Here is a 17,036-nt window from a genome sequence, read left to right as displayed (position 1 = left end):
TGTCGGCCCCGTCCCTCAGTTGGCGCTTGGCTCTGCACGGTGCAGAGCCAAGATAGGAAGGGACAAAGACCGGGAATCTTCCCCGCCCACCCACCGCTTTCTCGTGGGTTTTTTCTGTCACAACTTTGGGTGGCAGCATAGGCCAGGATCTGCACGGTGTGATACCAGGGATAGGGAGCTCTGGTTTGGGAGTCACAAGGTACCCGGGGGCGAATAGGGCAGGCGTATGGCCATTGCGGGGGCCATACATGGGAGCGCCTCCCGGTGACTAGGGGCTTAGTGAATATGTGAACGCATGACATGGTTTGCGGTCAAGGTTGTGTTCCTTAGCCCCTAGGTCATCCCATGCGCCTGGTGGGTGCCAGGTTTTGAATCAGACAACATCGGGTTGTTCGATTCCGCAGATCCTGACCTCATGCTTTGTGCCAACCCTTACCAATTGCTTGCTAATAAAGTTGTGGCCTTTTCTTCCAATATGTTGTTGTGTGGTTATTTGCTGGAGCCTCTGAGGCAATGCCTACCATGATCTCTAGACTAAAGCATAAAGCATGTGTTCTCAATGGCTATAATGTTTATAATTATTTTTTCATGGAAACTTGGCAGAGCTGAGGCTCGGACTTCCCATTTATTGGAGTGGGTTGTAAGACCTCTGTGTTCTGGGGTGGCTTTTAGTAGCCAGGATTAAGCTTGTTCTGGAAAGGTTTAACTAGGATTTTAATTGAGTCAGTATTAATTCTGTGTGTGCTTGTTTTAGATGGGATTAATAAATGCCCATCAAATTTGACTGGCAGAGAAGACGGAGTCTGCAGATGTTGCAGACTTCCTCCTGTCCTGCCTCAAACATCTCATCTCCTTTTTCTCTTGGAAATTGGAAACCCAGGAATTGGTGCCTCACTTCTAGGGCAAATTGTAGAGCTTGGAGCAGGGGCAAAGGAAGGAAATGTTTTTTTAGGAGCACAGCTTCTAGAATCTATGCCAGAAGGGGCTGATTCATGGAGTTGTTAAAAAATTAAATTTTTCAAGTTGTGCTTCGAGTGCACCTTTTGTGGGAGTATGCATACTGTAGTGTGGCACTGGATGGGCAGGATGAGAATGATGTAAATGTTGTCTAATACCCAGGCGCTGTCTGCTGAGGATCATGGAAGCTGTAATTCAACATGTGTTGAGGATGCCACCCTGGAACCAAGTAATTCAACATAATCAATGTCTGGAAGCCTCCCCCAGTAGTTTCTCTCTCTGTGTGAAACTGCTTTGTTTTTCTGCAATGAGACAGTGTTTAAATCGATTGTAAAAATTCTAGCTTCAAACCTTTATTGCGGTGTATCTCTGTGTTTGTTGGAATCTCTGTCTCAAGAAAAACTTCAGTTTTAAACTAAAGACATTAACAATATTTAAGGGCTTTCTATTTATTTTTTATTTTTTTTAGAAAGAGAGAATTCCCAAGAAACACATAAATAAACCAAGGTAAGAAGTTTGAGCCTGGAGTGCAGGTTCTTTCCAGACTGTCTTATTGCACAATGAACTTGGTCAGTACTCCTTTGCTACAGAAGTTTCAACATCTCCTTTCCCTCCTATTAATGCTGCCAGTGAAGGCTGTGATAAGGTTGCAACATCCAAGCATGGAAACATAATATTTTGACACAGAGGGGAAAAAAATCCTTTTCCATTTAGTAAGAATATTGACAATGTTAAGGGCTGGTTGAGGGAAGGTTGGGTACATCCAGTTTGTAAGAGTACTTTTGGCAGAGGAGACTTTCCCCATTTTTCAGAAACATGTTCTTGTGACACCTTAGCTTTCTGGTAATTTTGTAAGTTTCCATGTACGAACAAAAACGTCATAAGAATTGATGGCAGATTTTGTTGCTGGCTGGGAGGTTTCAAGTGATCTGACCTGTTGGAGCTGTCATGTACCAACTACATTGGAAATGGTGAGGGAGAAGAGAGGATATGGCTTCATTTAGACTTTATGCCAAACTATGGTCAAAGGAAAGCTTAGTTACGGTTTGGCATGATGCCCCCAAAATTTCAAATTGTAGTTTGTCACTAGGTAACAAAGTAGAATCAGAAACCTTGCTTTGAAGTGGTTTTTCAAACCACCACTTGTGCTAACTGGCATGAGGCCTGCATTGCTAAACCATAGTTTACACCCTTCATTTCGCCTTCAGAGGGTGCTATGGCATAAATATGGGAGTGAATTTAGGAAGCTGAGTATTGAGAGGATGGGAAACAAAAGCAAGCCGTCATTTCTAAATGTTGCTCATTTGGAAGCTAAAACTATGATTTGGCTTCTGATCTAGGTTTACCACAAACCATGCTTTGACATGCTAGTAGAATTGAGCCACCGTCCGAACTGTTGTGGAGGAATCGTCTTCTGGCCAAAAAAAAAAGAAAAAAAGAAAAAGAACTTTCCTCCTGATGCTAAAAGAAATTAAAAAGAGAACCATGTTGATTGGGATTCTAAGGTTTGTGAAATGCGTAGTTTTTATTTAAAAGAGTAGTAGTGGAAATTATTGCCTTTATAATATCAAGTGTATTTGCTAAAAGCTCCATGCTTCCTGCTGTTAACATTAAAAGTTCACCTAGCTACTCAGAATCAAGAGTCCATGTTGCCATGTTATTAGCTGTACGCATGGCAAAGGAACAAGTGCATCACTTTCTTGGGATTCTAATGTTGCATGACGGGGGAACGACTTGAGTCCTACTGTTATTTTATTAATATTATTATTATTATTAACCTTTATTTATGAAGTGCTGTAAGTTTACACAGCACTGTACATGCAATCTTTTTAGTTAGACGGTTCCCTGCCCTCGGGCTTACAATCTAAAAAGACATGACACAGAAGGAGAAGGGAGTGGTGGAGGGAAAGGGTAAGAGGTCCAGCAGTTCCTCTCTACCTCCAAGACCTGGACCATTTTGTGGCATAGAACAGAGCAGACCCATTTAAGTTATATCTTGTATTACCTACTGAGCTTCCCTTTTTAGTAAGGAATACAAGCCTCAGAGCAGTGGTTCCCAACCTTTCTAATGCTGTGACCCTTTAATACAATTCCTCATGTTGTGGCGACCCCCAACCATACAATTATTTTCATTGCTACATGCAAATATGTGTTTTCCAATGGTCTTAGGCGACCCCTGTGAAAGGGTCGTTTGACCCCCAAAGGGGTCCCGACCCACAGGTTGGGAACCACTGCCTCAGAGGATAGCAATGGCAAACTTCCTCTGAAGAAACTTGCTAAGAAAACCCTGTGATAGGTCCACCTGAGGGCCGCATAAGTCAGAAATGATTTGAAGGTACACAACAAACAGCAAGAAATATAATAACATTATCAGGAAATAAGATGATTTTGTGACAGGTATTACCAGTTGGAGGGACCCAGTGTGGCATAGTGGTTTGAGCGTTGGACTGACTCTAGACTTTGGGCAAGTCACACTCTCTCAACCTCAGGGGAAGGCAATGACAAACCTTCTCTGAACAAATCTTGCAAAGAAAAACCCACAAGCCTTATGATCACCATAGGCCGGAAATGGCTTGAAGGCATACAACATACACACAATAATTGCCAGTTGTAATTCCTTGAATAACACTGCTGTTCCTGATTCTGTATACCAGGGACTCAGTTACAGTGGCAAATACAATCAGTGATAGTGGGCAACCTTGATTAGTTCCTCTGTTTACAGGGAAATGTCCAGTTGGTTCTAACCGAGGCTGAGGAGTCCTCATAACACTTCTGAACAAGTCAAATGAACCCATTTCCCATGCCCATTTTTAAGAAGAGCTTTTTGAAGGAAGTTCCACTCAACAATTTCCAAGGGATCTGAAATATGCTAACCTAGTATAAACCCTATTTTGTCTCTATTAATTTATCTTACTATAAAATAATTCATTCTGGAGGTCATAATAGATATTGCTGATTTTGTGTCTCGATTAATCAGTGATATAAGAGCCTACATGTTGATTAACTTTGTCTGTTTTAGAAATTCAAATTTTGTGTGTTAATTCTATGATTTTAGATATCTTCCCACCCTGAAGAATATGGTTAAATAGTCTATTAGTGAGTTTTGATGTCAATAAATTGTTACCAAATGCACCAGTTAAACTACCAACCTCCAGAGCATTGCCATCAGAAAATAAACTGATCTGTTGCTCTCTGTCCTTTACAGCCGCACTTGAGGTGTGAGATTCACAGCCTTCTTTTTCACAATCCATCTGACCTTGAGAACTGGTAACTTGATTTTTTAAAGGAGAAGGAATCTTGTATATAGTGCAGGGCAGGTTTGCATGTTGGCCGTGTGTATCGCTTTTTCTTCTTGAAGAAAAGTGTGCGTGCTGAAAGTGAGAAGGGTCAATTTGTGCTAACTAATGGAACTTGTGCTGCTTGAGTTAGCTAGAAGTGATCCGTAAGCCAATAAAATATTTTCCCGACTCTGGAATTTGTAGTCTATATAATGAACATTGTGAAGGTGACCTTTCAGGGTGGTTGCATAGAGCCTTGGAAGTGTCTTTAAGAGATAATACCTGACACATACAGTAGTTGGCCCTGGCATATAGTTCCAGCTGTGGAAGAAGAACCCATGGCTAATATAGTGGGCTTCTCTGTCAATTGAGGTATAGCAAAAAAGCCACAGCTGTCTCTTCTGAGAAAGATGACATCAAAAATGTCCATCAAACAATTATATATGTCGAATAGATGTATTTTTAAAAAATGCACTACTGTACTTCAGAAGTCCTTTGAATTGTTGGTTTACAGCTTTTCCACACAGGCATATACAGTGCACATTTTAAAAGATGATCAGCACACAGGTTTCATACTGTATCTTTGCAAAGGCTTGGGCAACGACCTGAGGTTCAGGGCAATGCATGCCCCTCTCCAGACTTCAAAGGGATGCATTCTCAGGCCCTCCCATTTTTAGGATCTAAATCTAAGTGCTTTAGCATCCCTTGGATTTAGATAATCCTTGTCCCCTTCTGCTCCCCTCAAAGCAGTTTGTTTGCAATTACCAGGCTTTGGAAATACATTAGATGTGGTTGTCCCAACAGTGCAATGGGACTGCATGCAACAAGCTAGATTTTTGGATGGCATATTTTTTTGCTTATAGAACCCAAATAATTTTCAAAGCAATTTGCTTCCATTTGATGTCTCCCACACCCCACTCATCATTTTGGGGTGTCAAAAAAGTGGTAAGATTCAATATTGTTGATTCCAGTTTGGTGGCATATTGCTATGTACATCTCTGCCTTATTCAGGGAGTTGAATTTTGCTCATGATAAAAAAAAATTACAAAGCCCATGAAAAATGCTACAAAATATTTGCAGTGGTATGTAAAAAAACCTAATCATTTTTGTGGGGTGAGGTGGGATTGGAAGTTAGATTCAGATGACTAGCTCTGCAGGTGTTTAGAGACCTACTACAGGAATGTTCTTGTGAACAGAACTGAAGTTGGGTCATGCTGACTATACAGTATAATAGATATGAGAATTGTGTGGCCCTCAAATATGTTATTGGACTGCAGTTCCAAGCATTCTTCATCATTGCTTATGTTGGCTATGGCTGATGGGAGTAGCAATTCAATAACATTGGAGGGGGAGGGTCACATGTCCAGTATCCGTATATATAAGAAAACAATTTCTGCAGCCCTTTTTAAAATATGCAATCCTCATGGGGTACAAATGCAATTCCTCTTATCTATCCAATTGCTTCCCCTCCTTTTGTGATCATTATAAAATATCATTTCTGTTATTTCAGTAGTTCCTATAGTTACTGATGTAGTTGTCAAGAAAGCATTTACTTCTTTCTTATTATTTTTCTTATTCTGTGCCTTTGAAAAATGAGATCAAACATATTATTCTGACATGAGATAGTTGTTCACCGGATTATAAAAATAGGGAAGTGGGAAGGAAAGAAGTCAAAGGTATACACAAATGGTGTACCCTATCATCCTAACCCAGTTAAGTTTTTCACCACTGATTCCAGCCCTACAGGTCCAGTTTGGGTTGCTGTAGGTCATTCCTATAAAGCAGGGATTCCCAAACTTTGGTCCTCCAGGCATTTTGGACTTCAACTCCCAGAAGCTCCAGCCACCTTGGCCAACCTTCAGGAATTCTGGAAGCTGAAGTCCAAAACACTTGGAAGACCAAAGTTTGGGAACCACTGCCTTACAGATACTGAGAGCAGAGGCTGTAATTTGAAAGGCAAGATAGATATCTAGCAAGACCTAGTGCTAGGAAAACCTACATTTTGGATTGCATCTACCAGAGTCTAGCTGTAAAAGCTGCACATTTCCAAAACATCCAATGCATTTGAGTAAAAAAACAAAACAAAAAAGTGCACAGGACCATGATACACAATTAAAATGAATACCGGTAATATGAAAATGTGCGCAAGCATGCTGGCTGGAGAACCCACTGCAATGCTGGTTGGGGACATTTGCAATGTCTATAAACTGGCCACTAACAAAGTTCCTAAGGTAACAGATATTATATAATTAAAAGCCATAAAAACAAACAAAAATATGCAGCATAAAACCTCAGTGGTAAAGGACAATGATATTGGGAGATCAGTGCTTGTGTTAAAAAAATACTGAATAGGTGGCTGTGTGTATATGTTGAAAGAGTGTGAATCAACATATGCTACTGTCCTAATCTGACTCCTTAATTCTGTTTCTGCCATGTTGTCTGGAAGATTCTGGGATTTATAATCCTAAAAAAACAATGTTTACAAATTGTGATAATTGGGTTTTCAGCTGTGCTGTAACAAGCTAGGGTGAGCTTGTTCCTTCTGCACCGTGTTGTAGTTAAGCAGATCTTTCGGCTTGGGAAAGCGAAAACCTGTGGATGTGATCCACAAACCAAGTTGAACTAACTTGGGACCAGTTTTTCTTTCTTTCTGTGTGTGTTTAGCCTCTAAGCCTTGAAGTCTGGTATTGCTGGATGATTTCACATCACATTCCCCTGCCAGTCATAGGTTCTTAGAGCCCAAGGGCAGCTGAAGGCATCTAGATTCCTTTCTTGTGCCAGAGCCATAAGTCAATTGCTTAATTGCCATCATCTTCTTCTGAAGTACTCCTTATCCAATTATTCAGATGGATAGTTCAAAAGCCCTCAAAGCTTTTACTCTGGATGCAATGTGAAGAGGAGTCTGTAAACCACAACAACAATGCAGGCCTAAACATAGCATATAAGGGCGAGACATCTGCTGCCAGTATTTTTGGTTTTGGATTTGGTTTAAAACTAATCAAATATTAGATGGTCTCTTATTGACACAAGCTATTGGTCTGTCCAGCTACATCTATTCTGACTGGTGGGGAGGGAAGGTATGGGTTATCGAGGGACCTAGGCCCCATACAGACAGTCCAAAATAAAGCTGCTTCTGGTCACTTTGGAGGTATGCTGTTTAAATGATGCATGCATACTAAGAGTCCGGAAGCTGCGCCAAAGCTGTGCTCTAGTCCTTAGGACTGGATTGTGGCTTTGGCGCAGCTTCCAGATTCTTAGTATGTATCATTTAAACAGCATACCTCCAAAGTGGCCCGAAGCAGCTTTATTTTGTCCTGTCTGTATGGGGCCCTAGTTTGCTTGAGATGGTTTTAAGTGGAGATTCCAGGATTGAATTTGGACTTTCTTCCTCCAAGCTAAGCCCTCTCCCCACCCTGAGTTACTGTCTGGTACAAGGGTCTAACATGGCTATCCTTGGATATAAACTCTGTCTTGCAATATCTAAGACCAATGGCCAATATAATTTTTTAAAAACCCAGTGTAACAAATCCCAGTGTAACAACCTCCAGGAATCTTCTTTTAGGTAAATCATAACTTATGAATAAAGGATTAATAAAAACCACAGTGCCTGAAGCATGAGCTGCAGAAATTAGTCATTACTAAACCTGTGATACTACACTCACTTATCTGGGAGTAAGCATCATTCAAGTTAATGCACACTGTTGTTGAGTAGACATATAAGGGAGCACACAGCTGTGTACACTTACTCTCACAATTTGACCTACTTCCAATTGAGCACACATTGGAATGCATGTTGAATGGATGTCAGTGGGACAAGTGAGAAGGAAATATGATCCCATTGCTTTGAATGGGATCTAGTTGCAATTAACTTGTTTTGATGTGTACCAAAGGCATTTCTTAAAACATACAGAGTTAGATCAAAATCTCATATCCTTGGAGTAGATCCAATGAAATGAAGGAGGTTTAACTTAGTAATGGCTGCCTCTAATTTCAGTGGGTCTGGTCCAACTCTCTGATCAGTCATGTTCATTTCAGGAGGTCTGACCCAACTTTCTCTTTACAACATCTCAATTGATCATTGAAACATTTTGATAATGGGGGCTCAGTCAGGTTTAATTATTCTTAACAGTGGGAAGGGGGAATAAACAGGCTGTACACAGAATTTTGCTTGTTCTCTGTTATCTTTGAAGATAACATAGAATGAACATGAAAGCGACCTTAAAATAACTAAATCCTTACTCTTTTTCTTGAATAAGAGAAATAACTTTATTATTGTTACAGCCCAGCAGGGCAGGAAAGTGCCCAATTATATGCCGTTGAATGGAGAAAATGTGATATAAAAGGATGGTAGGTTTACCCTTGAACCAAACAGTTTGGAGAAAGTTTGTTCCATTTTGGTTCCGTCAAGCAGAAGGGAGAGTGTTGTTTGAGTGTAACAAAAATGAAGCAGCTTATTATAACTTCATGACTCAGACACACAATTAAAAAAAGTCTCATTTATAATGAAATTAGGTTGGTGGCCACAAAAGAGAAGACCTTTTTAGTTGTGGTGCCCTGCCCATAAATGTCTCCCCAGGGAGACTTTCTTGCTGCCCACGCTGTTATCTTTCCAGTGACAGTCAGAAACAGTCCTCTTCTCCCAGGCATTTTAGCTGCTTTTAAATATTTTAGATTGCACACTTAATATTTCCTGTGCTGATTTTATTTATTGTGTACTGTTTTTATTTTTAGTGCTATATAAGCCATCCAAAGAACCTTTGTTATGAGGGGTTTAAAATATAATGAATGAATAAATGCCTTGGCCTAGATCCATTCAACTTCCTCTTTATGTATTTCTAGACCAACAGTTCCCTTGGCTGCACAACAAACTGTCCTACATTTGATACATGTTTTGGGATTTGCTGATCTAAAACAGGGATTGCAAGCCTCATTGTGGTAGGTGTTAGGCACTCATACATCACAATTTTGTACGGGTATAATGAGAACCAAGTTTTGTTGGATTCAGACAGATGTATTCAGGTGCAATTCTGCATAGGTTTACAGCCCAACAGAGCCCTCTAGACTGAGGTGAAGACCTTTGGCTCTCCAGATGTTTTGACATATATTTCCCACAGTCCCCTAAATGTTGGTTATGCTGGGGCTGGTGGGAATTTTAAGCCAAAACATCTGGGTTAGACAAAGAAGGATTCTCTGCTTTTGATTTAGATATTTTGGCCTTTTTTATTCCACTGTTACAGTTCTTAGCAACCATTGCTGATGAAGACAGGTGGAATGTTACAGATATTGACTGTAGCTGCTACCTCCTGTTGGAGATTGATACCCAAAGAAGCCCTATGTAGCCAGATCCCTGAGATAGGAAGAGAAAACACAGCTTCAGTGGAGCACTCAAGTTTCCAGTGCTACAGCTGCTGGTGGTAAGGGGGCAAATGGGCAAACTGCCTTGCTTTTCATTCACTTCTTTTCTCACGTGCATGAATTCCATGCACGTTAGAAAAGAAGCAAATGAAAAGCAGGGCAGTTTTTGGAATCCACTTTCCTGACTCATCATCATGCCTCCTGTTGATGCTTGACAGCCAAAAGGTACAAATACTTCTTTTTAAAAACAGGCTGCATGATAGTCTGTTCCTCAGCACAGATTCAGTGCCTGTATATGGCATCTTCAGGCAGCTGCAAGGATGACAGCAGTTTCACTGGGCACATTTCTGAAACCTGCTGTGCAAACAGTTTTTTTCTGATCAAAGCTGGGTAGCTGAGTCTGGCTGCTTCACTTTTAATTTCTCACAATGTCCCAAAGGGACAGTATAACAGTAAGTACCATTGGAGATTATCACATCAGGCCCAATTCCACCATAATGCACTATTGGAAGATAACAAAAGCATAGCGCTATAGTAATCTATAGTTCCGCATAGTCATGCAATTGCGCTATAACAACAGAATGAAAACCAAACAAAAATGCAGTCATGTGTCACATACAAAAGCCAGTCGCGTTACTGGATCATTGATAGACTGTGATTGGACGTTTTGCGCATGCATCCTTATCATGCTGCTGTACATGTCTGAAAAATATGGCTCCATCCCAAACACAACAAAATAAAATTTCCATATTTAGAAAATAATATATATCCGGTTCAAATAAAATAGTGCACCGTACCTGAAAATAAGAAACAAATATAGTCTGAAAACAATCGTAGTCACGAGAACGAATTGCCTGTGCCAAAGTGCACTCTGGGGAAAGGTTCCCAATACCAATCCCTGATAGCCTGAATGCATTGTTATTAGCTTCCACACATTTGCATTAGTGCTTCATTCACACGAGGGACAAGCCATTTACGGGGTTTTCCTCATGAATGAGTAGTTATGAGATGATCACAGGTTATTCATGGGACAACTGCAGGATGAGTGTGATGTTGTCTGAAAATTTCATGCAATCGTGCTATTATGATGGGAGCATTTCTTTTTTCCTCCCATTTTTTATGTGATAATCTCCAGAGTCAGAAATGAAAATGACCCAGCACTACAGAACTTATTATTGCTGTAATTTGCTGCTGGCACCAACAAAAAAGCCTACTGAGGACACTTTTAATTATCATTATTTTGGTCAAGAGCCTCCTGATACCCTGCGTCAGATCTGTGCCAACAAAAGGAGGAGATGATAGCGATGAAGTAGCCAGCCTAGAATGAGCTGGTAAACTCTGTGAAAGTTACAATTGACAAAGAATTCGAAGCATATTCACAGTATCATTCAGGTGCATTATTTCACTGTGATTTAAAACATTTATTCAATCATGTATAGCAACCCCAGTAAAATGTCTGTTGAAGTGTTTTGAGAGAAGCCCTGTTGATCTTTGCAGCGGGAACTTAGTTAATGAACAGGATTCAGAAGGAAGGAAAGTTATGAAACAAATGTGTTTTCTGGGGAAACATGTTTTGGTTTAGCAGAATCTTGGGGAGTTAATTTACACTTTCAGCTGGAGGACGATTAATGTCATAAATAATTATTTTGAAAACTTCAAACTCTCCTGATCTGTGGGAGAGAATTGTTTTTGGTCAGAATGACCTGCCTCCTGGGAGTGTATTAAATTCACCTGCCTTGACTCTGCTGATTTGACAGGGGCACAGCAATGCATGCAAGGGCATTTAACATCAAAAAAGGAAAAGATCTTTTGTGATAGAATTCATGAAAATAGGAAGCACCAACAGAAGATTTTCTTCCAATGTGGCTATGCATGGGATTGGAGTCTCAGCAGGAGGGGAAAGAGTTAAAAGTCCAGGATCCAGTTCCCTACATTTTCCACCTATTTAATTAAAAAGCTATTCAGACTAATTGTGTGAATGGACTCTTGTCTAGTTGGGCCCTTACCCTGAATTTTTGGGAGATATTTTTTCTTCTCATTTTGAAATTCTTTTTCAGAGAAAGGAAATAAATGATGTAGCTCTAACATGCGGACTGGTTGAAAATGATGCTGGATCATAATGGGCTGATGAGAAAGGCATAAGCATAACTTTTCTGTGTCAGAGGAACTAACCTCTCTGATCTAACTAGCAAGTTCAATATGTGAACAGCTAATGACTTGTTTGTTGTGCGTCTTCAAGTCATTTCCAACTTGTTGTGATGTAAATCTAATGCAAACCTATCATGGGGTTTTCTTGGCAAGATTTATTCAGATAAGGTTTCCCCTTGCCACCCTGTAAGGCTGAGAGAGTGTGATTTATCCAAGGTCACACAGTGGTTTCCATAGCCGAGTAGGGATTTGAAACCTGGTCTCCAGCACTGTTGTCACAACTTTCAAATTACTACACCACATTGTCTCTCTTGTAGGTCACCGTTATTTGATTCCTGCCAGTTATTAGAGTTTCTTTTTCCTTTTTCCTGAAGGTTTGGGTACAGAATAGTTCTCTAGGAGAAAGGTATCTTGGGCGCTTTACAGAACGCCCAAAAAGGGCGCTTTGCTGGCGCCCATGTTTGCTACCTGAGGGAGCTGCAGTGGACAAACTGTGCGGCTCCCCCGCGCAGCAAAAAGAACCCACAAAAAGCGGGTTCTTCTTGCGACGCAGTTGTGATGCTGTAAGGTGCCAATGGCACACTTGCGGCGTCACATTTGAGGCGTGACGTGCAGACGCTAAGCGTCCATCACGTCAAAATGGCGGCACCCATGTGTATAGGGCACCGCCATTTTGACGCCCCCTGTACGTACTAGGGGTGAGGCCTGATTGGACACTGCATCATCGGCCAACCCCTCGTACATACTGGGGGTGGAGCAAAGGCCCGTCTGTAACGGGCCTTGGATTGGTTCGGGTCAGCTGAGACTAAGGTTGCATCTGCACTGCAGAATTAATGCAGTTTGATACAGCATTAACTGCCATGGCTCAATGCTATGGAATACTGGGATTTGTAGTTTTATGAGATTTTTAGTATTCTTTGCAACAAACTATAATGGCTGTATTGCAGCAAATGATATAAGGCTAAAGAGGCAAACACATCCCGACATGATAACATTTTTGTCTATAGCTATACTCAAATTAAGCATTCAAAGACCTCATAAAACAGAAGGGTCTCACACAGGGTTACCAGATGTCCTAACTGCAAAGGACCGCAAAATGTAGGATATTCAAGATGAATGTAGGACATTACAAATTAAAAAGCTAAAAACACTCATATGAATACTGTATAACTCTGTGCTTCATGGTCATGCTCAAAATGGAGGGCATTTTGAAATTCCTCCGACAGGAGGTTAAAATGTAGTACATGTCCTGGAAAAGGAGGATGTCTGGTCAGCCTGGTCTCACAGTGTTTCCCCAGACTGGAAAGATTTGGATCAATGCTTCCTTTGTCAGAGAGCTCTGGCGCCACAACCCAGGATTCCATAGCATTCGGCCATGGCATTTAAAGCAGTGCCAAACTGCATTATTTTCCCAGTGCGGATACAGCTTTAGTCAGGTCCTGTTGGGCCTATCTGGTTCTTCTTACAGTCTGCCTAGGCCCCACTATTGCTAAGGAACAGATACTATGGCAAGCCCCATTCTGACGCCATTGTGGCACACCAGCCACTGAGGTACCAGTGAGCCAAATGGTAAAGATGTATCTTCGTCTCATGTTCTGTATTGTAAACCTTTTTCACCGAGGCACTGTTGTATGAGAGGCTGGAAGGGCAGTTGATCTGACCCCAAAGAAAATAAAATAAAAGGAAGACTGTTTCTTAGTTCAAGTGGTGTAGAGCACATGCATTGCATGGATCTTGTTGTTGTTGTCATTTCTGACTTGTGGCAACCTTCAGGTCGTTTCCGACTTATGGCAATCATGGGGTTTTCTTGGCAAGATTTGTTCAGAGGAGGTTTGCCACTGCCTTCCTTGAGGCTGAGAGAGTGTGACTTGCCCAAGTTCACCCAGTGAGTTTCATGGCTGGGCTGAGAATCAAACTCTGGTCTCCACAGTTGCAGTTGGACACTCAAACCACTATGCCATGCTGGAAGTCCTAAATTCAGGATGTCCTAGGTAACCTGAGGAACCCTATCTTAGATCCCATTTTGAGAGAAAGTCAGGATGTAAGTGCAATAAATCAATAATAGTAAATAATAAATAATCCTGCCTGAAATCCCAGAGGGCCATTGCTGCCAGTCAGAGTTCACAGTAATGACCCAGACTAATGGTCTGACTCAGTATAAGGTACCTCACTATAGGTTCACAGTATAATTGGACAATAGAGGATGGCAATTGCAAACCTCTTTTGAAGAAACATGCCAAGAAAACCCCATCATCGTTCTCTTTAGGGTTGCCATAAGTCAGGAACAACTTGAAGGCACTCAACAAAAACAACAACAAATAAATGGATGACACCCTTGCATGATTTGCTAGAATGGGAAGAATGTGTGTGGAGTAGTTTCTTTATAAGAGGCAGTATTGGGAGTTGTAGTTTGTTTTACTTCTAGTGTAGTAAAATGCCTCTATAACAGCAGCTTCATTTCATTTAGCAGCTTCATTTCTCTATAATTCAAATTACATCTCAGCAGTGGCAAGATGCAAGGTGAACTCTGCACATTCCTATCTAAATTGATAGTATACTAACACTGGCTTATTATAAAGTCTTACTAGAGTCCATGGATTCTTTATTCATGGATTCAATTATCCATGGCTTGAAAATATTCAAAAAATATAAATTCCAAAAAGCAAATCTTAATTTTGCCATTTTATATAAGAGGCACCATTTTACTACATCATTGTAGTTGAAGAGACTTGAGTATCCACAGATTTTGGTATCCACAGGTGTTGCTTGGATCAAACCCCAGGGGATACCAAGGGTCCACTGTATATGGTAGAATTACACATATGGAACAGTTTGAAGGTACATGCACAATGCTGTGTAAGTGTTAAAAGCTGCTGCTTTCTTTATGCGCAAATGCATTTCTCCTTTTCTCATAGAAAAAAGCAGGTGAAATTTGCTTGTTTTGGTCCTGACTACCATCTTTTTAGATTTTAAATCCTTTACTTAAATGGTATCAGAGTTCAGAAAAGTTATTGTTCAGATGGCAACTGTCAGAATTCCCCACCCACCCTGGGCACTTGGGAATTTTTGTAGTTTCACTCCATAATAATAATAATAACTTCCCCATGCTTTGTGTAGTACAAAACCAGAGAAAATAGGAAGTGAATTTACATCAGATCAGACTTTTTGTCCATACTCTTGTCAAATATCCCTCACTCAGACTGGCAGCCCTTTTCTTGGTGTCTTGGGCAAATGCTTTTACATTGCTGCTTACCTGGTCCTTTTAGCTTTAGATGGTATGGGTAAATCAGCAGTAGGATGTCTGACTCTGCCAAAAAGCTGTTTTTTTTTCTTCCACCGTCCTTTTCCTCACTCTCTCAAGCCAGAATTTCTCCAAACTTTAAAATCCTCAAACTCTGGACACAGAGCAGAGGGTTCCCCCCCCCTCCATTTACCAGTGACACAAACTCTTTGAAATAGTACTTCCAAGATGATATACCTTAATCCAAATCTTTCTGATTTAAGGAAACATTGTGAGTCCCTTCAGTAAGGCCTTTGAAGGCTTGAATATAATTATAGGGTTAATTTGAGTATAGTTATAGACAGTTATTATGCTGGAATGTGTTTGCCTCTTTTATCTTATGCCTTTCCCTGAAATGTTTGACAGTGTGTTAGTTTGCAGCCATTGTAGTTTATGTTACTTCTGGTGTAGTGAGATGCCTCTTCAGTTTAAATTATTTCTCTGCACTAATTTTTGCAAATAAACCCAAAGCAGAGTTTTACAGTGGTTCTTAAACTGGTATAGTGGAAGTGCTGTTTTTCATAGTGGTTCTACAGACAATCTTTATTTGTCTATGGGCCTAACAAGTTGTGAAGATTTGAAGACCTACAAAAACCTGTAAATAGAGATGGCAAGTATGCTGCAGCCCTAAAATGCTTCTCTTGCTGTCAAACTTTCATTTTAGAACATTTGTTCCCCCTTCTTCCCCATACACAACTGTTTTATCTACCTTTGTTGCTGCTAATGCCAGCACGGCTGGTGTAGAAAAGCTTGTCAATTCCAGTATTGCATGGTCCTCAGAGCTCACTGGGGAGAGCTAGAGAAGTCCAGGAACAATGCAAACAAGCACAGCCAGTCATTTCCACTAATTGTTGATGTGGGAGACAGAGCAAATAAAGCATGAGAGGAGAGGAGTTGAGTAGGAATGTATCTGACTTACAAGCAAGCTACATTAAAAATATTGGCAGCGGTGGTAGTGGTAGTACTGGTGATGATAAATGTGATATCCCTTGCTATGCTATGATGTCTTTTATACTTCCTGTCAACAAAAAGGAGATACAAACAATTGCAGCAACTACAGGACCTTCGCACTAATTTCCCATGCAAGCAAAGTAATGCTCAAAATTCTGCAGCAAAGCACAAAATCCCAGAGATGTAAACTGGATTCAGGAAAGAAAGAAGCACTGGGGAAAACATCATGGATAATGGAGCACACCAGAAAATTCCAAAAGAAAATCTACACGTGTTTTATTGATTACACCAAAGCATTTGACTGCCTTGCTCACAAAAAGCTATGGAATGCTCTCAAAGAATGGAAGTGCCACTACATTTTATTGTCCTGATGTGCAAACCTGCACTCAGGACAAGAGGCTGCCATCAAAACTGAATATGGAGAAACAGAATGGTTCCCAAGTGGCAAAGAGGTCATGCAAGGCTGCATACTATTACCCTGTTCTACTTGTATGCAGAAAATATTGTATGCAGAGCAGGCTTAGACTCAGAGGCAAGCAGAGTGAAGACTGGAGGAAGGAACATTAACAACCTTAGATATGCAGATGGCACAATATTATTAGCAGAAACAAAGAAGTGGGTGAATTAATGAATAAAGTCAAGGAGGAAAGTGCCAAGGTAGGCTTACTGTTGAACATTAAGCAAACAAAAATAATGTCTACAGTAGATCTCCATGAATTCAGCCTAGATAATGAGAAATTGAAATAGTCAGAGTTCCCATGTCTTGGATCAAATATTAATTGGAACAGCAACTGCAGTCAAGAAATAAGAATACTAGGATTGGGAAGCTATCAAAGAACTGTACAGGATCATAAATTGTAAAGACATAACTCTGATCACTAAAGTGAGAATAGTCCAAGCCATTGTATTCCCCATCACCAGGTATGGATGTGAGAACTGGACAGTGAAGAAAGGTGATAGAAAGAATATTAACACATTTGAGATGTAGAGAGATCACAATTGAAAACATTCTTTCAGTTAGTCTCAAAGGTGCTATAAGATCTCTCTACATACTGATTCTACAGACT

General features: G+C 40.6%; 1 protein-coding gene and 1 long non-coding RNA gene across 2 annotated transcripts in view; both read left to right on the top strand.

Moving 5' to 3' along the window:
* Window positions 1-17,036, top strand: part of PRKAG2 (protein kinase AMP-activated non-catalytic subunit gamma 2) — a 242,729-nt gene that overhangs the window by 9,200 nt on the left and 216,493 nt on the right.
* Window positions 1,484-11,581, top strand: LOC121935663. Its single transcript, XR_006104831.1, has 3 exons — window positions 1,484-2,462; window positions 9,075-9,170; window positions 10,726-11,581. It is a non-coding gene; the product is annotated as an uncharacterized LOC121935663 (long non-coding RNA).

The sequence above is a fragment of the Sceloporus undulatus genome, chromosome 6 (genome assembly GCF_019175285.1).
Source record: "Sceloporus undulatus isolate JIND9_A2432 ecotype Alabama chromosome 6, SceUnd_v1.1, whole genome shotgun sequence".
NCBI classification, from domain to species: domain Eukaryota; kingdom Metazoa; phylum Chordata; class Lepidosauria; order Squamata; family Phrynosomatidae; genus Sceloporus; species Sceloporus undulatus.
Note: the sequence above shows the minus strand (reverse complement) of the source record. Positions and strands in the feature narration are given on the sequence as shown.